We start from the raw sequence: 21,956 nt of genomic DNA, 5'->3' as shown, positions 1-21,956 counted from the left end.
TTCATAGTCAATTTGTTGAATTTACTTTACAAAATGGTTTTTTGTTTAAAGGGAAAGAATTGTGTATGCCAAGAGGGTCTATGAGGGGAAACCTCATTCAAGAGAAACATAATGGAAGTATTAGTAGTCATTTTGGCATCAATAAGAACCTAGATCAAGTAGACGGGTTCTACTAATATTTTCCTAAGATGGAGAGGGATGTGAGAAGGTATGTGGAAAATACTAGATAAAAAGGATAAAGGCACTTCATCCAATGTAGGACTCTATTAGCCATTACCCATTTGCAATAGGCCTCGGTAGAGCATTAGCATGCATTTCATAGTTGGCTTACATAGAACAAAGATAGGATTAGATAGTGTACTTTTTTTTGTTGATAGATTTAGCAAGATGAGTCACTTGATACCCTACAAAACTACAGATGATGCTAGTCATATAGCCCACCTTTTCTTCAAGGAGAATGTTAGGATACATGGTTTTACATTGAGTATTGTAGTAGATAGAGATGTCAAGTTCATGGGGCATTTTTGGAAAATGCTTTGGAAGAGATTAGACACCAATGGCTCATATTTCTTCTTATCATCCCCAAATAGATGGGTAAATAGAGGTAATCAATAGGGTTCTAGGAAATATACTAAAATGTTTGACAAAGGAGTATGGGAAAGGTTGGGAGAAAATTATTCCTCAGGAAGAGTTTTCCTATAATAATATTAAAAATATAACTATAGGTATATGTCCTTTCCAAGTTGTATACAGTGCATATCCAATTGGTATTATGGAGCTGATAGAGCTATTGGGACATGACAAGGTTAGTGGGCATGTAGATGACTTTTCTCAATCAATGAAGGAGCTTCATGATCAACTGAAGAAGTCATTAATAGAGGCTAATCAAAAATTAAAGGAAATGAAAGATGAGGGAAGAAGAGAGTTACAATTTCAAATAGAAGACTTTGTAATGGTGTTCTTGAATAAGTCTAGATTAAAAAAGGGAATTCCAACTAAGCTTCAAATGAAGAGGATTGGACCATATGAGGTGTCTAAGAAGTATGGTGCCAATGCATATAAATTTGATCTACCAAAAGATGTATCAATATTACCCATCTTCAATGTTCAAGACTTCACACCATATAGGGGACTAGGTATTGATGAGGTAGAGTATCAAATAGGGTTAAACAAGGATGTGGCAGAGCTATAAGCACATGAAAAGATGCAGCCTCAAGCTGAAACAATAATAGAATCTAGAGTTAAGAAGATTACTAGAAAAAAGTTCTACAAGGAGAACCTAATAAAATGGAAGGACACCCCTAAATTTTAAGCAACATGGATTGTAGAGATTGATTTCAAAAAACATGGACTCACCCTAGAGTTCTTCTCACCATAGGTAACTTAATCTTTTCCTTATAGGGGAGTATGGAGAAGGAGAACCTTAGAGAAAAGGAAAACCCTAATAGAAATTTGGGCTTGTAAATGGCCTTGCCAACCATTTCCCAAATAAGGACTATTTATAAAGTCCCAAGGTGTGTTGGAGAATGTGTCAGAAGGTTTAGTGCAAGTGTTGGTCATGTTTTAGTTGGTAAGTCCTAGTTAGTGCTATAAGGTCTTGATAGGGTCAACTATGGTCAAAGTTGAAAAATACATAAAAAATGATGGATTATTGTTAAAATGTGGTCCATATGTTTTTTTGGGTCAAATTAGATGGATTTTCATCAAACTTAACAAGTTGGGAATGACACATGGTCATTTTTTTGCAAAAAATGTCAAAATTGCTCATGCAAACTTTTCCACAAAAGTTGGAGGGGACTTTAACTAGGTCTAAGGATTGACCCTAGGGTTGTGATAGGTGAAGTAGGAGTATAAAATCCCATCCAAACCTTAAAACAAGGTGATATCTTTTTGTGTACAGATTGGAAACATGAACAACACTGACTTTAATGACAATTTTTTGGTTTTTGGCCTTCATTTTATATTTTAATGGATTAAAAGGTTGACAATTTCCATTCAATAATTTAGTGTGTTACTTATGAAATTTATTTGTGTGGTTTTTTTAAAGTTTTGAATCTAGCTATTGTTGTTTTTTAATTAGTTTCAATTTCCAAGTTTTATTGCCATATATATAGCATTTTGTGTGAAAATGTTTGCATCTTGAGTTCCAACCACATGATCTTGATGGCCACTTAGAGTAAAGAAGTAGACACTCTACATAATGTATATATGGAAGGAAGAGTTAGTAGGTGTCCATTTGTTAATTTTTTAAGTGAGCCCTAGGCAAGCTTGGAGATGTTTGGCTAGGAATTAAAATGTTTGTAGGAGAGTTTTAATGTGTTTTCTTGATTAGTATTAGAAAATATTGATTAGGGAAACGAAGTAGGGAGAGTCAAGGGTCGATAGGCCAGAGGAGAAGATATAAGAAGAAGATCTAAAAAAACCAAGAAGGAATTATTGATATTACCCTAGAAACCCAAAAAATAGGATTTTTTGGAAAAGTGTTGTATGAGTGCTATGGTAGTCTGAAACGTAGAAAATATTTGAGACTAGATTGTTGTGAAACAAAGTCTAGAAGACACCAACAAGTCTTGTTAAGGATTTATTTTTATTTTATTTAAAATTCCTTGTTTGTAGGAGACCTGATTGGGGCTCATAGCCCCTAGATACAATGCCTAAAATAGCAATTTGGTGATTTTCTAGTTTTTGATTTGGAAATATGGTGCAGAATGGTTGGTAAATAACCAAGAACATTGTGAGGGTGAAAAATATGCATTTTCCATACTAGAGGCCCTAGGTGATTTTGTCTTCTTATTGAGAAAAAACCTACTTAATTGGAGTTTAAAGAGTTAGGAGTGTATTTTGAATTGATAGGTGAGTTTCTAGGTTAAAGAGGATTAAGAAAAGATTCTCTAGTGTAGGGTATCAAGAAATAACCCTAAGAAAAATAAGAGAAATCCTTGGTTAGAGAAAAAAGGCTCAAAGTGTGAGAAACTCCCCATAAATACAAGTTATACCTCATACTAGTATTGATTCATTAGTGGTCGTACCTCCTACTAGCATAGGATGTCCATATTTGGAATCCCTAATTCCACTCTATAATGCTAAAAATTTATCACTTGCCATATAGGTTGTACTTCATACCAACACTGATTCATCAGTGGTTATAGCTCCTACTAGGATGGGAGATCTAGCTTAGGCTACAATACATTTTTGTTTTTTACTTTATTTTGAATCCTTAGTGCCACTATATAATGCTAACATTTTATCACTTACCATATAGGTTGTGCCTTACACCAACGCTAATTCATTAGTTGTTATACCTCCTACTAACATGGGAGATTTAGCTTAGGGTGCAGTACATTTTTTATATTTTTTACTCTATTATGTCCATCCCTAATGCTGCTCTATAATTATAACATTTTAGCGCTTATCATACAAGTATTTCTACATACCAACACTAATTGATTGATGGTTATGCCTCCCATGAGAATTAATTCATTGGTAGTTGTGTGTCCCATCATCACTCTACCTCATTATTTTGTTAGGATTCTTGCCTATCAAAAAATGACCCCATTACCATTATCATTTAGTCCAACTATGGTAAAAAGGGATGAGGTAATGAAGAACTCAACTATCCATAATCTAGAACCCAATTTCAAGTTATTTTCATATTACTTATAGATAAGATATTTGATTGTTTATTTTAATTTTTCTTTAGTAGATACCTAGCAAGCCATAGACTACATCAAAGAGGCTCAATTTAAATGATCCTTCATAGTCATAGATATTGATAGTGATATACATATGTAGTTGTGGTCATCACATGACATTGATATATATTCAACTTTTGTATTATATATATATTCGAGATTTGTATTATGCACATTCAACATTTGTATTATACACATTTGACATTTGTATTGTACTGATGAGATATAACACATTTTTGTAACTATATGATTGATATGGCATAATATATTGTTAATTTTTATATACATAAAACTTGGATTTCTATCCAACTTATTTAGTGTGTTCATACAAACTTGTATTTCATCTTACTTTCTTACAATTAGTCAAACACATGAATGCTCATTATTTTAAACAAAAAATGTAACATGTTTATCAAATTCATTATAACATGTAATAAAACTTGTATGTTACTTGGTTTTATGTCATAAGATATGAAAATTAAAAATATGTAATGACTTTTGTATTTGTGTCAAAGATCGCAACCTTGTAGTGCTTAGAGACCCTTAGGGACACTTCCAATTAGTGTGGTTGATAATGTTGGAGGGGCATTGTGGCTGAAATGAGGTTGTGCCTAGCCTAAACCTAACCAACCAAAGATAACAAAGAAGATGATTTGATCCTAGGACCAATGGTTTTAAATATACACAACCTTGCTTATTTGAATTGAGCAACATTGTAACTTTTGGCAATAGGTAAGATATAGATGCCAAATCCAAAAAAAGTCAAATATCTAAAAAATGAGATAGGTTGTTGTAGACCTAGACAATGCAATCCTGTAGCACTAAAATTTTTGTCAATATGTCACATGAGCTCATAGAAATGCCTGATCAAGGATCACATCCTAGTGGTGGTTAGAGACCCTTAGGGATGCTTTTGTTCAGTGTGGTAGATACTATCAAAGGGACATTATGGCTGAAATGAATTTGGTCCTAGCCTAAACTTGACCAAAAGGAGATAATGGAGAAGATGATTTGATCCTAGGACCAACATTTTGAAATATACACAACCTTGCTTAGTTAAACTGAGTAACATTGCAACTTTTGGCAATAGGCGAGATACAGATGCCAAATCCAAACAAAGTCCAATCTCTAAAAATGGAGATAGTTTGCGTAGGTATAGATAATGTGATCCTATAGCACCTAACAACTTGTCAACATATCACATGATCTTAGAGAAATTCTCAATCAAATATTGTAGCCTGATGGTGTTTAGAGACCCTCATGGATGCTTTTGTTTAGTATGGTCAATATCATTAGAGGGACGTTGTGGCTAAAATGAGGTTGGTGCTAGCCTAAAAAAGACCAAATAGAGTTAAAAGCATGGATGATTAAATCCTAGGAGAAATGGTTTGAAATATACAAAACCTTGCTTATTTGAACTAAGAAACATAACAACTTTTAGTAATAGGAAAGAAATGGATTTCAAATCCAAATAAAGTTGAATCCCTAAAAAATAAGATATATTGTTGTAGACATAGAAATTACAATCGTGTAACACCTAAAAGTTTATCAATACCTTGCATGAGCTCAGGGAAATGCCCAATCAAAAATTACAGTCAAATGGTGCCTAGAGACCCTTAGGGACACTTCCATTTAGTTTGGTTGATATTGTCAAAGGGACATTGTGGCTGAAATTAACTTTGTCCTAGCCTAAACCCAACCAAATGGAGTTAACAGAGTAGACAATTTGATCCTAGGACCAATGGTTTGAAATATACACAACCTTGCTCATTTGAACTAAGCAACATTGCAACTTTTGGCAATAGGCAAGCCATGAATGCCAAGTCAAAACAATTTGCAATCTCTGAAAATGGAGATAGGTTTTTATATGCCTAGATAATATAATCCTGTGGAACCTACTAGCTCATCAATACCTCACATGAGCTCAGAGAAATTCTTGATCAAAGATTGTAGCCTAATAGTGCTTAGAGACTCTTAGGGATGCTTCCATTTAGTGTTGTCAATACCATCAGAGGGATGTTAATGCTTAAATGCGGTTGGTCCTAGCATGAACATGACCAACTAGAGCTAACACAGTATACGATTTGATCCTAAGACCAATGGTTTGATGTATATACAACCTTGCTCATTAGAACTAAGAAACATTAAAACTTTTGACAATAGGTGATATATAGATGCCAAGTCAACAAAAAGTTAAATCCCTAAAAACTAAGATAATCTTTTGTACATCTAGATAACACCATCTTATAGCACCTAATAGTTCATCAATACCTCACATGAGCACTAAGAAATGCCCAATCAAAGATCCCAACCCGATGGTGCTTAGAGACCCTTAGAGATGCTTTCATTCAATGTGGTTGATAGTTTTTGAGGGACATTGTGGCTGAAACAAGGTTGTTCCTAGCCTAAAAATAATCAAGTAGAGCTAACAAAGCAAACAATTTGATTGTAGGAACAACAGTTTGAAATATACACAACCTTGCTCATTTAAACTGAGCAACATTGCAACTTTTGGCAATAGGTGAGATACGAATGCCAAATCTAACAAATGTTGAACATCTAAAAAATCAAATAGGTTTTTTTAGGCTTAGATAATAAAATCTTATAGCACCTAATAGTTTTTCAATACCTCACATGAGCTCAAAGAAATTCTCGATCAAAGATTGTAGTCCAATGGTGCTTAGAGACCCTTAGAGACACTTCTATTTAATGTGATTTATATTGTCAAAGGAATGTTTTGGTTGAAATGAGGTTGGTGTTGTTGGGATATTTTGTAACCAATAGTTTTGGGTAAAAATTTAGTCACAAAATAGGATGACCAGCCACAACGTGTGAGACAAAGTCTCTCCTACCTTAAAGGGAAGGCTCCTCCTTCTCACCATTCCTTGGATCATCTCAAGGTAAGCAAGAAGTTGAGAGATTTTGTAAAAAGGGTGTTACTAATATCCTTTCTTCTTAAATTTCAAGAAAGGATCCACTTATTCGTAGAGAGAATAATGGGAAAGGTAAATCTCTAACTACACTTCTATCAAGAGCTGAAAATAGTGATACCGATAAACCTTCACTAACACAAAGGCTAGCTAAAAATGTACTAGTTTGGCTCTAAGTCCAATCGTACTTCTATATGGAAAAAATTTACAATTAGGGCACAAAGACTCCTATAAGTAATAATAATCTTAACTATTTTGTGAATTAAGAAGAAAATATAAACTACAAACAAAGCTTCTAGCTATACACTTTCACAATTGCTCATGGTCAAAGCTCTGGCTTCAATTGTTTCTTAACTCTTTTCAATTAATTTCACTAAAACAATTACCAATAACACAAGATTATGAATCAAAGACAACTTGGATGAATTACAGACAAAGCTTACAATTCACTCAAATTATAATCTCACTTAATCAAAGTTAACTCTCAAATGCTCCTTTGTATTCACTTTCTCTCAAAATAGTTCCTACACAAACAAAGTTATGTTGGCACAATTTCTCTAGAGTTCTCTTCCACAAAATATAATTATAATTTTACAATGAGGAGGCACTCCTTTATATAGGAAAATAAGTTGTGAAAAGATGGAGGAAAAAGTGGGAGCAACTCAACCAACTTTGACCTAGTCTAACTATAGAAAATAAAGGATTACATGCAACTACACATGCAACTCGCATTACATCCTTTATATACACATGCAACTCACATTAAATGTAATTACACATATTCATGTAATAAATCCTCTTCAATTACAAACATGAAAGAAAAATAAGATAGAAGAGAGTTGAAACAATCTTGAAGGACCTTGTATTTGACGATGCAATCTCAAATGATCATAGGAACAAAAGTTCCTATACTTTGTACTACTACATTCACCTTGATAACCATGGTGTTACATCTTTTGATAGCTTGACGTGATTAAACTTCTCTTGTTCAAGTTGCCACGAATTCTCCTTTTTAGATCAGCACAAACTGGAGTCTCTAACATTTTGAAAACCTTCTTGATGATTTTCAGATGTACACTCAGAACAACTTTCCATCAGCACCTTTAACTTTTTAAAAAAAAATATAAAGTTCTTAGTACATGGGAATGTGTGAAAATGGAGATTTTTTATTTTCAAATGTGACTTAGGGTCTTCAAGACATTATTGCACAAAAAATGATTACATGTAAACGCAACATGTAATGAGGAATGGAAAGTGAGATGACATACAAATACGGATGGAGGACGAGCTTTTACAAGTAAGTGTAAATGGAAGAGATGCAAAGCATGTAATGACATGGGAAGTGAAAAAAATATGTATTTTCTTAATGAGGCATGAATGCATATGGAGAGGCAAAAATGGAAGTAGAAAATGGGATTGCATGCATATGCAGATGGTGAATGAAATAAAAAATATGTAATCACATTTGTTGGATGAGATGTGAAGTGTTGTGGCATGAAAAATGGAAGTGGAATATGATAATTATTTCCTATGAAATGGAAAGTGGAGTGAAGTGAAACATGGTCAAGTTCTTAGGAAAGAACTTGCAATTTCTTCCAAAATGGAGCAAAAATTGAAATGCAAACAAGCAAGACACAAAATCAAGCCCATGCCTTTGGAAAAAGACTCAAACATATCAAGATGTAATGCACTTCAACATGTAATTTCAAATTTGGAGTTTGGAGAAATTCCAAAAGTGTGAAAATGAGAGTTTTCATCATTTTTAGAGGCAAAATGCATTTTTCGTGGCATATATATGGACAAATGGAAATAACAAGATAAGCATGAATTGATGAAGAAGTTATAAAGATTCCACTTACATGAATATTAAGTGCCAAAAATGAAGGAGAAAGAGCCAAAATAGAAATTTTTATAGACTTAAGACCAATTCTCCCTCAAATCTGAATTTTCAAACAACCTTTTGACTTTTTCTGCACTTGCATATAATAGACGTTCAATGGTTGCATTTGACATGAAAGTGCCAAATAAATAATCTCAAAAGACAATATCATGCATTTAAAACTCAAGAACAATCCCTCATGATCAAAGGTACGGATTTGAAATGCAATTTTTTTGAGGTTTTTGAACAAAAACATGGCTTTTTTATGCAAAAATCTAAGCCGTTTTTGCAAAAAATGTGGCCAAAAAATGAATGTTTTTGAGTCATGTTTGACTTGTGAATGCAAAAATGACTTCCCCAAATACATATATATGGATCAAAATGCAAAAAAGTGGCTTCAAAATGCATAAATGTGGATTTAAACCCCAATTTTCTAGGCATTTAAGCAAAAACGTGATTCATTATGAAAGTTTCAAAAATATTTTTTGGGAAATAAATCCATTTTAGAAGCAAGGAAACTCATTGCCATCAAAAAATGTTTCAAATGGAAAAAATCCCATGCAAATCCATTGAGTAAAATTTAAGTTATGAGCAAAAATGAATGAATTTTAGAGTTTTTTACAAAAATGTTCCCTAGATTTCAATTCCCAAAAATGGTTTTCAGCACATTAAACTCATATTTGATGGAAGCAAAATAATCACCAAGCAAAAATTCCTTGAATACAAAAGATTTCATTCAAATCCATGAAGAAAATCTTGAGTTATGGCCAAAATCAGATTCTTGGGAGCAAGAACACATTTCCTTCTCAAAATCAGACATTTTAATGCTCATTACATATTTTAAAACATGTCTTCATGTAAAATTGAACCTTTTGAGGTCAATTACATGTTTTAAAATGTGTCTCTGTGCAAAATCACACTTTTTGGAGTGCATTGCATGTTTTAAAACATGTTGATGGGCAAAATTGGACCTTTTGAGGTCACTTGCATGTTTTAAAATGTGTCTCACATTTTTTATGCTTGAGCACAAAAACTCTACTCTTCATGTCATTGCATGAGAAAGGTCCACTTTCATAAGCTTTTGATGTAATGGCATCAAAAGTATCCTCAAAAGTGATTTTTATATGTAATAACATGAAAAGTTTCCACTTTTCATAGTTTTTACATGCAAATGCACATAAAAAGTCCACTTTTGAGGCCTTTAAGTCATGTATTTTACTTAAAATTATAAAAATGTCCTCAATATGGGTCAAAAATAATATTTATGTATCATATTATTCAATATAACAGATAAACATTAGTTTAAAGTGACATTTAAATAAGTATTTGATTTTAAAATAAAAAATAAAAAATGTAACTATATAGTTCTATAGTCACTTTAAGTGAAAATTAAAAAGCAACTCAACTTAAAATTATAACATAAAGTGCACTATAGTGACTTTAAGTTATAAATTAAAAGATAAAGTAACTAAAAAACGTATCAAAAAGTGAGTAAAATGTTATATTTTTGAAAAAGTGAATGTCAAATTGAAAATATAACGTCATTTTTTAAAATCGTTCTATTGCACCTAAAATGTCCACTTTTAAGGCACTAAAATGAGCATAACTCTTGATTGACAACTCCGATTGACCTCTAGGTTAAACTGAATTGAAGAGAAAATTGAAAGGCATGACATGAGCAAAATCAAAGGACTAAAAATAATAAAACACAAACTCAAAAGTAAAGAATGGACTACGAAGGCTTCAAAAATCAAGCAAAGGCTTGACTAAAAGAAACACAAAAAAGTCTTGACAAAGACCTTTAGTAAAAAGATTCATTATATCAATTGGTACTAATTGGTTGATCAATACTAACCAATTAAATAATGAAGTAAACTCAAAGAAATGTGAAACTAAGCTTGAAAAAGTTTCGTATTGTTACCTACAATTGTGGTGACAAAATGCAGGACAACAACTGGCTCTATCTAGGGAATGTTACTTGTTTGTTCTTGGAAACACGGAGTGACATAGAATCTAGTTCTCTAAGTGCCTTTATCCACTCCATTGGGCTATAGATTCAAGCAACCAAAAAAAAAAAAAATCTAAAGTGACTAAAGCACATCAAATCTAATAAAACAAAAATGTGCAAGCGCACTTATTGAAAACAAAGGAAACTCTACCTAATTAAAACTAGCCAAAGACGCAAATTTTAAATGAAACCATTTATGGGTATAACAAAATAGCTACCTTTTTCAGTACCTTTCAATATCTTTCATGTTCACATGCAACTTCATAGAGATGAAACATGAACAACTAGAGCAATGATGTCAAGGCTTGATATAACACTTATTGGAAGAGATGGAAGAATTCACCCTTTTGCGATGAATCATGTGTACTACTGCTCCAAGAAAGGTCTATGAATTGAAATTGCTCCTCTAGAAATGAGCACTCTTTTTTGACATCTTCATTGGCAGTATGTTTATGTTCATGTACATGTGGAATCTCTAATTCTCCATTAGCTTCCAACCAAGCAAGATGTCAGATTGGACATCCTCTTAATCGAACAAATTCTGAATTTTTCTTGCCAACTATAATTTTCTTAACTAGTTCATTAATCATTGACACCTCAAGATGATCGAGAAAACCTTGTTCATGTATTTTCAGTAAGGACATGCCTGCACTGCATAGATCAACATACCACTCACAAAATTTTGACTTGGGAAAGTCTTTACTATTTATGAGAAATTCCTTTTCAAACTTCAAGGTAGAACATTTATGCAAAGTGTTCCCAATTTCATGACCTTGAGACATGAATACATCAATTTTAGCTTGATTTGAACTTTCTTGCATGTCAACTTTTATGACACAACCATTTTGAACCTTGGAAGAAATTTTTTCCTTCCTCATCTTTTCATCTCAGGCCATTCAAGACTACATACACCAGATATGAGAGTTGCTAGCTATGTCTTCTTCCTTTTCCTAGAAGAGAATAGCAAGATCACTAGCTTCAAATGCAAGGTGTGTCACTACTACCTTCACTAATGGTGCTTCAATTGCAAGCTTCTTAGATGGTGGAGCTAACTTTTTTTGATTCCCAACAAGATAACTATCAGGAATAGCTAGAACAGGCCTCCTTGGTACATCTTCATGAGGAATGAAGAATATGCCTTGAGTTATTTTCTTTTTGAGGGCAAGTATCTCATTTGCTAATTTTTGCACCACATGATCTATCCTTATATTGGAAGAAAATTAATTAGAAGAATAATAACTTTCTTCAAACCCACTTGCTACAATTGTTATCTTCCTAGCAAGAATAAGATCATCTTCAATTTCTATCGCCAGTGTTTGTGTAGCTACAAGAGTAGTCAGGACTTCTCTCCTTAATAGAAAATTGATTTCAAGAATTTGAGCATTGACAAAGAAACACTTCAAATTGGTAGTTGTAGGTTGAGAAACAATTGGAATTCTTCCTGTCAATTTGTTGAAATGAGCAACAAATTCATGCATAGACACATGAGATAACTTTTTTAGCTAAGCAAGTTGGACCAATACTGCATGAGCATCTTTAGGAGGCTTAAACCTTTCTTCAAGCTTGGCTATGAGAGTAGCCCATTTTGTGATAGTATGTGGTGCTAAATGGTAAAACCACTTAGTAGCCATGCCTTGTAGAGTTTCCATGAACAACCTTATAGATACATCCTCATATTCAATAGCATGAACTCAGCATGCAATATAGAAAACAACAATATGCTCATTAGGATTTTGTTCATCATCCCTAAAGAACTTGGGAAAGTTCTTTTGTGAGCCATTAGGAAGATCATGTAGAGGTGGAGCTAGATTCATCAGTCCAAAATCATTTTCCCAAGGACCTTGGGCCATTTACATGTCCTTGGTAAATGCATGAAATAATTAAAATGAATAATATTACAATGAAAAAGGACATGAGTATGCTTCAAATGAAAGCATGAGGCTCTCAAATGTACGTCGTATCCCCAGTAGAGTTGTCAAAAAATTGTTGGGTGGATATTTTGCAACTGACAATTTTTGGTAAAAACTCAGTCACAAAATAGGATGACTAGCCATAGCGTGTGAGACAAGGTCTCTCCTACCTTAAAGGGAAGGCTCCCCCTTCTCACCATTCTTTCAATCAACTCAAGGTAAGAAAGAAGTCAAGAGATTTCGTAAATAGGGTGTTACTAATATAATTTCTTCTTAACTTTCAAGAAAGGATCCACTTATTCGTAGAGAAAATAATGGGCAAGGTAAATCTCTAACTACACTTCTATCAAGAGCTGGAAACAATGATACCGATAAACATTCACTAACTCAAAGGCTAGTTAAAAATATATCAGTTTGGCTCTAAGTCTGGTCATGTTTCTAGATGGAAAAACTTTACAAATTGGGCACAAAAAATCCTAAAAGTAAGAATACTCTAACTATTTTGTGAATTAAGAAGAAAATATAAGCTATAGACAAAGCTTCTAGCCATACCCTTTCACAATTGCTCCTGGTCAAAGCTTTGGCTTCAATTGTTTCTTAACTCTTTTCAATTCAATTCACTAGAACAATTACCAATAACACAAGATTATGTATCAAAGACAACTTGGATGAATCATAGACAAATCTTACAATTCACTCAAATTACAATCTCACTTAATCAAAGTTAAGTTTCAAATGCTCCTTTGTATTCACTTTCTCTCAAAATGGTGCTTACACAAACAAACTTATGCTAGCACAATTTCTCCAGAGTTCTCTTGCACAAAGGATAATGATAATTTTACAATGAGGGGGCACTCTTTTATATAGGCAAATAAGTTGTGAAAAAGGTGGAGGAAAAAGTGGGAGCAGCTCAACCAACTTTGATCTAGCCTAACTACACAAAATAAAGCATTACATGCAACTACACATGTAGCTCGCATTACATCTTTTACATACACATGCAACTCACATTACATCTTTTACATACACATGCAACTCGCATTACATGTAATTACACATCTTCATGTAATACATCCTCTTCAATTATAAACATGAAAGAAGAAAAATACGGATGAGAGTTGAAATAATCTTGAAGGACCTTGTACTTGACGATGCAATCCCAGATGATCATAGGATCAAAAGTTCCTGTACTTTGTACTACTGCATTCACCTTGATAATCATGGTGTTATGTCTTTGGATAACTTGATGTGATTAAACTTTTCTCGTTCAAGTTGTCATGAATTCTCCTTTGTAGATCAGCACAAACTAGAGTCTCTAACACTTTGAAAACCTTCTTGATGATGTCCAGATGTACACTCAAAACAACTTTCCATCAGCACCTTTAACTCTTTTTTAAAAAAAATGTAAAGTGCTTAGCACATGAGAATGCGTGCAAATGGAGATTATTGATTTTCAAATGTGACTTAGGGCCTTCAAGATGTGATTGGATGAAAAATGATTATATGTAAATGCAACATGTAATGAGGAATGGAAAGTGAGATGACATGCAAATGAGGATGGAGGACAAGTTTTTACATGTAAGTGCAAATGGAAGAGATGCAAATCATGTAATGATATGGAAAGTGAAAAAAACATGTATTTTCTTAAGGAGGCATGAATGCATATGGAGAGGAAAAAATGGAAGTGAAAAATAAGATTACATGCATATGCGGATGGTGAATGAAATAAAAAACATGTAATCGCATGCTAGATGAGATGTGAAGTGTTGTGACATGGAAAATGAAAGTGGAATGTGATGATACTTTTGCATGAAATAGAAAGTGGAGTGAAGTGAAACATGGTAATCTAAAATGTAAACAAAGCAAGACATAAAAATAAGCACATGTCTTTGGCAAAAGACTCAAACATGTAAAGATGTAATGCACTTCAACATGTAATTTTGAATTTGGAGTTTGGGGAAATTCCAAAAGTGTGAAAATGAGAGTTTTCATAATTTTTAAAGGCAAAATGCAAATTGTATGGCATATATATGGACAAATGATAGTCATCAAGCAACAATATGCATGGAAATAGCAAAAGCATGAATTGATGAACAAGTTAGAAAGATTCCACTTACATGAAGATTAAGTGCCAAAAATCAAGAAGAAAGAGCCAAAATAGCAAGTTTTATAGACTTAGACCAATTCTACCTTAAATCTGGATTTTCAAACAACCTTTTGTCTTTTTCTGCACTTGCATGGAATAGACATTCAATGGTCGAATTTGACATGAAAGTGCCAAATAAATGATCTCCAAAGACAATATCATGCATTTAAAACTAAAAAAAATCCCTCTTGATCAAAGGTATGGGCTGGAAATGCAATTTTTTGAGTTTTTTGAACAAAAATATGACTTTTTTATGCAAAAATCTGAGCCATTTTTGTAAAAACATGGCCAAAAAATGCATGATTTTGAGTCATTTTTGACTTGTGAATGCAAACATGACTTCCTCAAATGCATATACATGGATCAAAATGCAAAAAAGTGGCTTCAAAATACATAAAAGTGGATTTAAATCCCAATTTTCTGGGCATGTTAAGCAAAAACGTGATTCATTATGAAAGTTTCAAAAACATTTTTTAGGCAAATAAATCTATTTTACAAGCAAGGAAACTCATTGCCATCAAAAAATGTTTCAAATGGAACAAATCCCATGAAAATCCATTGAGTAAAATTCAAGTTATGAGCAAAAATGAAGAAATTTTGGAGTTTTAAACAAAAATGTGCCCTAGATTTGAACTCCCAAAAATGGTTTTCAGCACATTAAACTCATCTTTGATGGAAGAAATATAATCACCAAGAAAAAATGCCTTAAATGTAAAATGCTTCGTTCAAATCCATGAAGAAAATCTTGAGTTATGGCCAAAATCGAATTCTTGGGGAGCAAGAACACATTTCCTTCTCAAAAGAAGACATTTTAATGGTCAATACATATTTTAAAACATGTCTTCATGTAAAATTGAACCTTTTGAGGTCAATACATGTTTTAAAATGTGTCTCTATGCAAAATCACACTTTTTGGAGTGCATTGCATGTTTTAAAACATGTTGATGGGCAAATCAGACCTTTTGAGGTCACTTGCATATTTTAAAACGTGTTTCTTATTTTTTATGCTTTTGCATAAAAACTCTACTTTTCATGTAATTGCATAAAAAAGGCCCACTTTCATAAGCTTTTGATGTAATGACATGAAAAGTATCCTCAAAAGTGAGTTTTATATGTCTTCATGTAAATGGTCTCCCTCCTCTAGAAATTTTCTAAAGTTAAATTTTGATGGTTGCTCTTGTGGGAACCCTGGTAAGTCAGGATTGGGTAGTTGTATTAGAAATTGGAAAGGTGAAGTAGTTGCAATCAAAGCAGACGTTTTACCAGTTGGTACTAGCAACCTTGCAGAAGCTCAAGCCCTATTGGCAGGTCTAATTTTGGCAAAGAGATGTAATGTTTCCACCATCCATATTGAAGGTGATTCTCAAGTAATTGTAAACACTTGTCTCTCACAATCTTCTCATACTTGGAAACTAGCCTATATCCTTTAACAATGTTGAAATTTAATTGATTCTTTTCAAGCTACTTGTTTCTCTCATACTTTGAGGGAGGGAAATAAACTAGCTGATTGTCTAGCTAATCTTGGTTATGAAGGCTCCATATTTGAATTTTTCCATTCAGAGGTTATTTTTCTGAAATTCCCATGCTTAACAGAGTGTCATATTTGGGACACAAAGAAGATGAATGAAGCTTAATAGAAACTAGTACTACAATTGATTATCTCATGGCTATTAGTTTGCACATTCTTTGTGCATGAGAATTCATCATTTTGCTGAAAATGGAAAGCACAGAGTTGGCCTTCATGGTTCATCTCCCAGAATTTGATTTGGATTGCATTTTTTGGTTCACAAATGCTCTAATTAGACAGGAGGTTCAATACTCTCTTGTTTTTAGTTATATCTTTCAGAAGGAGAGGTTCATTGGCATAATTGGACACTGGTCATTATTGAGTATTGATATATACCATATTTTGGGAACTCTTGCTTAGTGTAGAGAAATTGTATTTTGTTGTAGGTATGCCTGGTATGACATATCAACTTTTAACACTTTTGTACTTCGGCAATGATTCAGAGTTTTCTTGCTAGTTCTTTCTCTGATGAGCCCTTGAACTAGTTTATTAATAAATATATTATATAAGTGCTATGTCACTTTTTGATTTTTTTTTTTTTTTTAAAACATAAAAAGTTTCCACTTTTCATAGTTTTTACATGCAAATGCACATAAAAAGTCCACTTTTGACAGCTTCAAGTCATATATTTCACTTAAAATTATAAAAATATCCTCAATATGGGTCAAAAATAATATTTATGTATTATATTATTCAATATAACACATAAACATTAGTTTAAAGTGACATTAAATAAGTATTTGATTTTAAAATCAAAAATTAAAAATGTAACTATATAGTTCTATAGTCACTTTAAGTGAAAATTAAAAAGTAACTCAACTTAAAATTATAACATTAAGTGCACTATAGTTACTTTAAATTATAAACTAAAAGATAATGTAACTTAAAAATGTAATAAAAAGTGAGTAAATTGTTATATTTTTGAAAAAGTGAATGTCAAATTGAAAATATAACATCATTTTTTAATTCGTGTTGTTGCACCTAAAATTTTCACTTTTGAGGCATTAAAATGGGCATGACATGAGAAAAACCAAAGGACTAAAAAGGCGAACACAAACTCAAAAGCAAAGAATGGACTATAAAGGCTTCAAAAAGCAAGCAAAGGCTTGATAGAAAGCAAAACAAAAAAGGCTTGACAAAGACCTTTAGTAAAAAGATTTATTATATCAATTGGTACTAATTGGTTGATCAATACAAACCAATTAAATAATGAACTAAACTCAAAGAAATGTGAAACTAAGCTTGAAAAAGTTTTGTATTGTTAGCTACATTTTGTGGTGACAAAATGCAGGACAACAGGTGCTACCCTAAACTTGACCAACAAGAGCTAATGGAGGAGATGATTCAATCCTAGGACCAACTATTTGAAATATACACAAACTTTCTCATTTGAACTAAGCAATATTACAACTTTTTGCAATAGGTGAGATACAAATGCCAAATCTAAAGAAAGTCATATATCTAAAAATTGGCATAGGGTGTTGTAGGCCTAGATAACATGATCCTGTAGCACTTGACATTTTTTAATCATCTCTCACATGTTCAAAGAAATTCTTGATCAAGGATCATAACTCGATGGTTCTTAGAGACCCTTAGGGTTGCTTATGTTCAGTGTGGTTAATACTATTGAAGGGATGTTGTGACTAAAACAAGGTTATTCCTAGCCTAAACTAGGCTAGTTGGAGTTAACAGAGCCACTATGGATTGTTGGGAATGCATTAGAAGCTTCAAAACCCTAGTTTCTAGGAAAGTACAAAATAAAGGAAAATGAATGAAATATATTGTTCTAACCATATAATGTGTTGATTTTATCTTTCATCTCTTTCCCTCAAATTGTCATAGAGAACTCTATAACATCCTTGCATAAACTCTAATGAATGAATTCGATCATCATTGTTATTGTCTTGTTCTTTACTAAAATTGTAGATGACAATTACCATATAAACAATAACATGAATAAAATACACAATAAAATGCAAAAAAAACATTTTTTCATTATTATATTGTGCTCAATCATAAGATACTAACATACAATAAGATGTTGGCACATGAAAAATATAAAATTTAGCATTTCCAAGAAAAAAATACCTTATACTTGCATACTTGATATAGAAATACACATGAAACATCAATAGAATCTGGTGGACTACACTAAAACAACATAATAACCATTGACATGTTGTTTTCTTTATATTTTCCAATGACTTGATTAGGTTATTGAGTTCTAAATGCATTATCCATATGGACTTATAATAACCTAATTGGGTTATGTATCACTACTACATAAAGGTAGATTGAAGGAGGGAGGGAGTGATGGAGAGAATGAGAGAGAGGGTGGGGATAGGATAAATAGAGAGAGATGAGGATGTGATGGAGAGAGAGATTAGGGTAGAAAGAGAGATTAGGGGATATGATAGAAATAGTGAGAGAGAGAAGGGGATAGGAGAAAGATAGAGGGGGGATAGGGGAGAGAGAGGGGGGATAGGAGGGAGGGAGGGAGAGAGAGTGGGAGAGAGAGAGAGATATATTTTAGGAGATATGATATAAAGAGTGACAAAGAAAAAGGGATTGAAGAAAGAGAGAGTGGGAGAGTATAAAGAGAGAGAATGAGAGAGAGTGATTATAGATAGGATAGAGAGAGAGAAAACAATCAGTAGATAGGATAGAGAGAGAGAGAGAGAGATTATGGGATATGATAGAAAGTCATGTAGTATAATAAATAACCTAAGATGGAGACAAGGATTAGGGGTTATGATAGAACTTGCTTAGTATAATACATAACCCAATCTCTTTATGGAGACAACAATTATGGGATATGAGAGACACTTGTGTAGTATGATACATAGGATAGATACAAGGATCATAGGATATGAAAGACACTTGTGTAGTATAATATATAACCCAATCTCTCTCTCTCTCTCTCTCTCTCTCTCTCTCTCTCTCTCTCTCTCTCTCTCTCTCTCTCTCTCTCTCTACCCTTCTATAATAGTAATACATAACTAGATCAAGTATTAGAAAACTTGATCAAGTTCTAAAAAATTGATTGAGTTCTACAAAACCTGACCAAGTTTTGAATGTGTTTTTTTTATTTTCATAACTCGATTGGGTTATTTGAATCCAAAAAACCCAATCAAGTTATAACTTGTTGATAGCCTAGGGAAATAACTATTTTCCCTCCAATTTTTGTCCTTTAGATGTTTTTTCATTTCTAAGATGAATTCTTGTCTTTATCTTGATTAGGTACACCAATGGTGAAGTGGGTATCTCTAGAATCACAACCATTATCTTACATGTCTTCTTAGCTTTCTAACCATATAATTTTTTCTATTTTTTGACAATATTAACATTATAAAATTTAATTAATTTTACCAATTCCTTGACATTCCTCACATACATATGTCTACCAATTTTTTTAATAACTTTTGATATACTTAACCAAATTCAAAATAAATTGCACATGATTGTTCTACACTTGATTTTATGCATAACTTTTTTTAAAAAAAGTTATTAATTATTTTGATGTAAGTTATGTTCAACACATGAATAGGTACCCAAATTTTAAGATGTAGTCTATTCAATAATAAATAAAAATAAAATACTCATCATAAAATTACAAAAATATACACAAATTCTAGATATTAGTCTTAGCTATCATCCTACTAAAGGGACATGCAAAATACTAAATATAACTATGTCTTTTGTGTTGCACACAAAAACAACTATGTTATGTTTTAAATAAAAATTAGGAACTAATTTTTGTGTGTGTAGGGTTTGACCTACCTAATCCTATCAATTTTGTAAAAATTCTATTATTTTAGAAAGTAGGTTCAGAGTACTACAATTTATATGTTTTTCACATCTTCTCATTTTTAGTCGATGACTCTCAAATGTCTCGTCCAAGTTTAGGTTTACCTCATTTCAGAAAAAAGGTGTCCACTTATACCCCCTTTCTATACACCATCTTGGTGCACTCACCCTCATATGAGTACATTATTATGTTAGAGATAAACTTATTTACATATCCTTTAAAATTAGGTGTCTAGAGAATCAACAAATATCTATAATGTGTATATTTGTGAATCTTAATACTTGGAACAAATATGCCAAATACTAGAAGATATCTTGAGATAACACCTTAAAAAAGGGATTAGTGATAAATTGTTGGCTTAGAAAGTAAAATATATATAAAAATATTGGACTAGTCCCTCATTTAAATAATATCACTTATGTGGAAGAATTTTGGTATGATCTCCTAGAACAACTACAAAAGGATAATTGTGACTATATAAAGACAATTATTAATGAAGAAGGAATAAATGATATTGAATGTCCTATTAGACCACATTTGACTACTAAATTAATACAAAATGGAAATATTGATATGGGAAATAAACTCAAGTAGGATTTTTTATAAATTATAAGTGAAAAGAATATAAGAGAATTAGAAGAAGAACGGGAAGTGCGAGATGAATAAGAGGCACATAATCCAACTAGTATAGAATTAGATAATAATAATAAGGGGAATCTAGGTATAGAAATAACACAAGATGGAAGTGATCATCCATTATGTGGGAAGAAATAAAAAAATAAGAGGTAGGAAATATCTTATGGAATTAAGCATTCTAGGATAGAGAAGAAAAAGGCTAGACCAAACTAACAAATTTATTTCATGTACAGAAGGGGAAGTTCCTTCCCAAGGAGAAATGAAACTTACTTTGTAGAATGTTAGGGGCCTAAATGCCCCTATGAATCAATACTTACTAAAGAAAAGCTTCTCTTTGTTTAAATGAGAAATAATTTTGATACAAGAAACGAGATCAAACAACTTAATTATACTAAATTCAAACAAAAAATTGGTTTATAGAAAGAGAAAAGGTTGATTTAGTAGGATCTTTAGGTGATTTAGCAAGTCTTTGGGAACCAAGGAAGGTAGATTATAAAAGTAGAATAAATAGTACAAATTGGATGGAGAGATGCATTTGTAATACTAAAAGTTTATTATCTTTCTTTTTAATTAATTTTTTTGGCCCAATAAATTCAAACAACATAAAATAATTTTGAAATGAAATTGGGAACTACTTTGATTAATTTAGCAATCTAAATTTTATAGTAGGTGGATATTTTAATGCTATTCCAAATACTAATGAAAAATATGGAGGAATTTAAAATGTAACTATTGGAGTTCATGCTCCAACACTAGTAAAAAAATGATTGTTGCATATGTGGAAAACCTTATTTGAATTTTTGACACTATAATTTTAGTTTAGATGCATGTCATAGAGTTTTAGTTTGAATCAATAACTAGTTGTAGATGTTTTTGAGTTAGCTATCAATTTTATTTGTGTTATCAATCATGAAGTAGTTTGTTGTCAATATAATTAGTTAACTAACTATTCTAGTAAATAAAATAATTCACTTTTATACTTATTTCCTTATTATTCTCTATTTTTGTTGTACAATACTACAACTGATAAATTATTATAACTCTATCCATACGTATTGTATTGTCTTGCAAACTTGCACACTATTAGAACTACAATTGGAATAATTTTTATGTTTTCATTGATATCAAACCTTATTAGAAAGATAGTTTCTATTTGAGTAGAGTTTCATATCAAGAGGAGTGATGAAGGAAACTTGAGAAGAAGAGATAAAAAAAAGGACCTAGAGGATAGGTTGAGTTTTGAGAAACTACAATGGGCACTTGATTAGTTAGACCTTGAAAAGATAATGTGGTTTTTTAATCATAACCTAAGTGGAGAAGAAAGTTGCATTAAATATACGATGAGTGATCAATAGAAGACCAAATACATAGGCTTTGTCA

The sequence above is a fragment of the Cupressus sempervirens genome, chromosome 3, assembly GCF_028749045.1.
Source record: "Cupressus sempervirens isolate cs-2001-9-10 chromosome 3, ASM2874904v1, whole genome shotgun sequence".
NCBI classification, from domain to species: domain Eukaryota; kingdom Viridiplantae; phylum Streptophyta; class Pinopsida; order Cupressales; family Cupressaceae; genus Cupressus; species Cupressus sempervirens.
The sequence above is the reverse complement of the archived record's forward strand: the minus strand, read 5'-3'. Positions refer to the sequence as shown.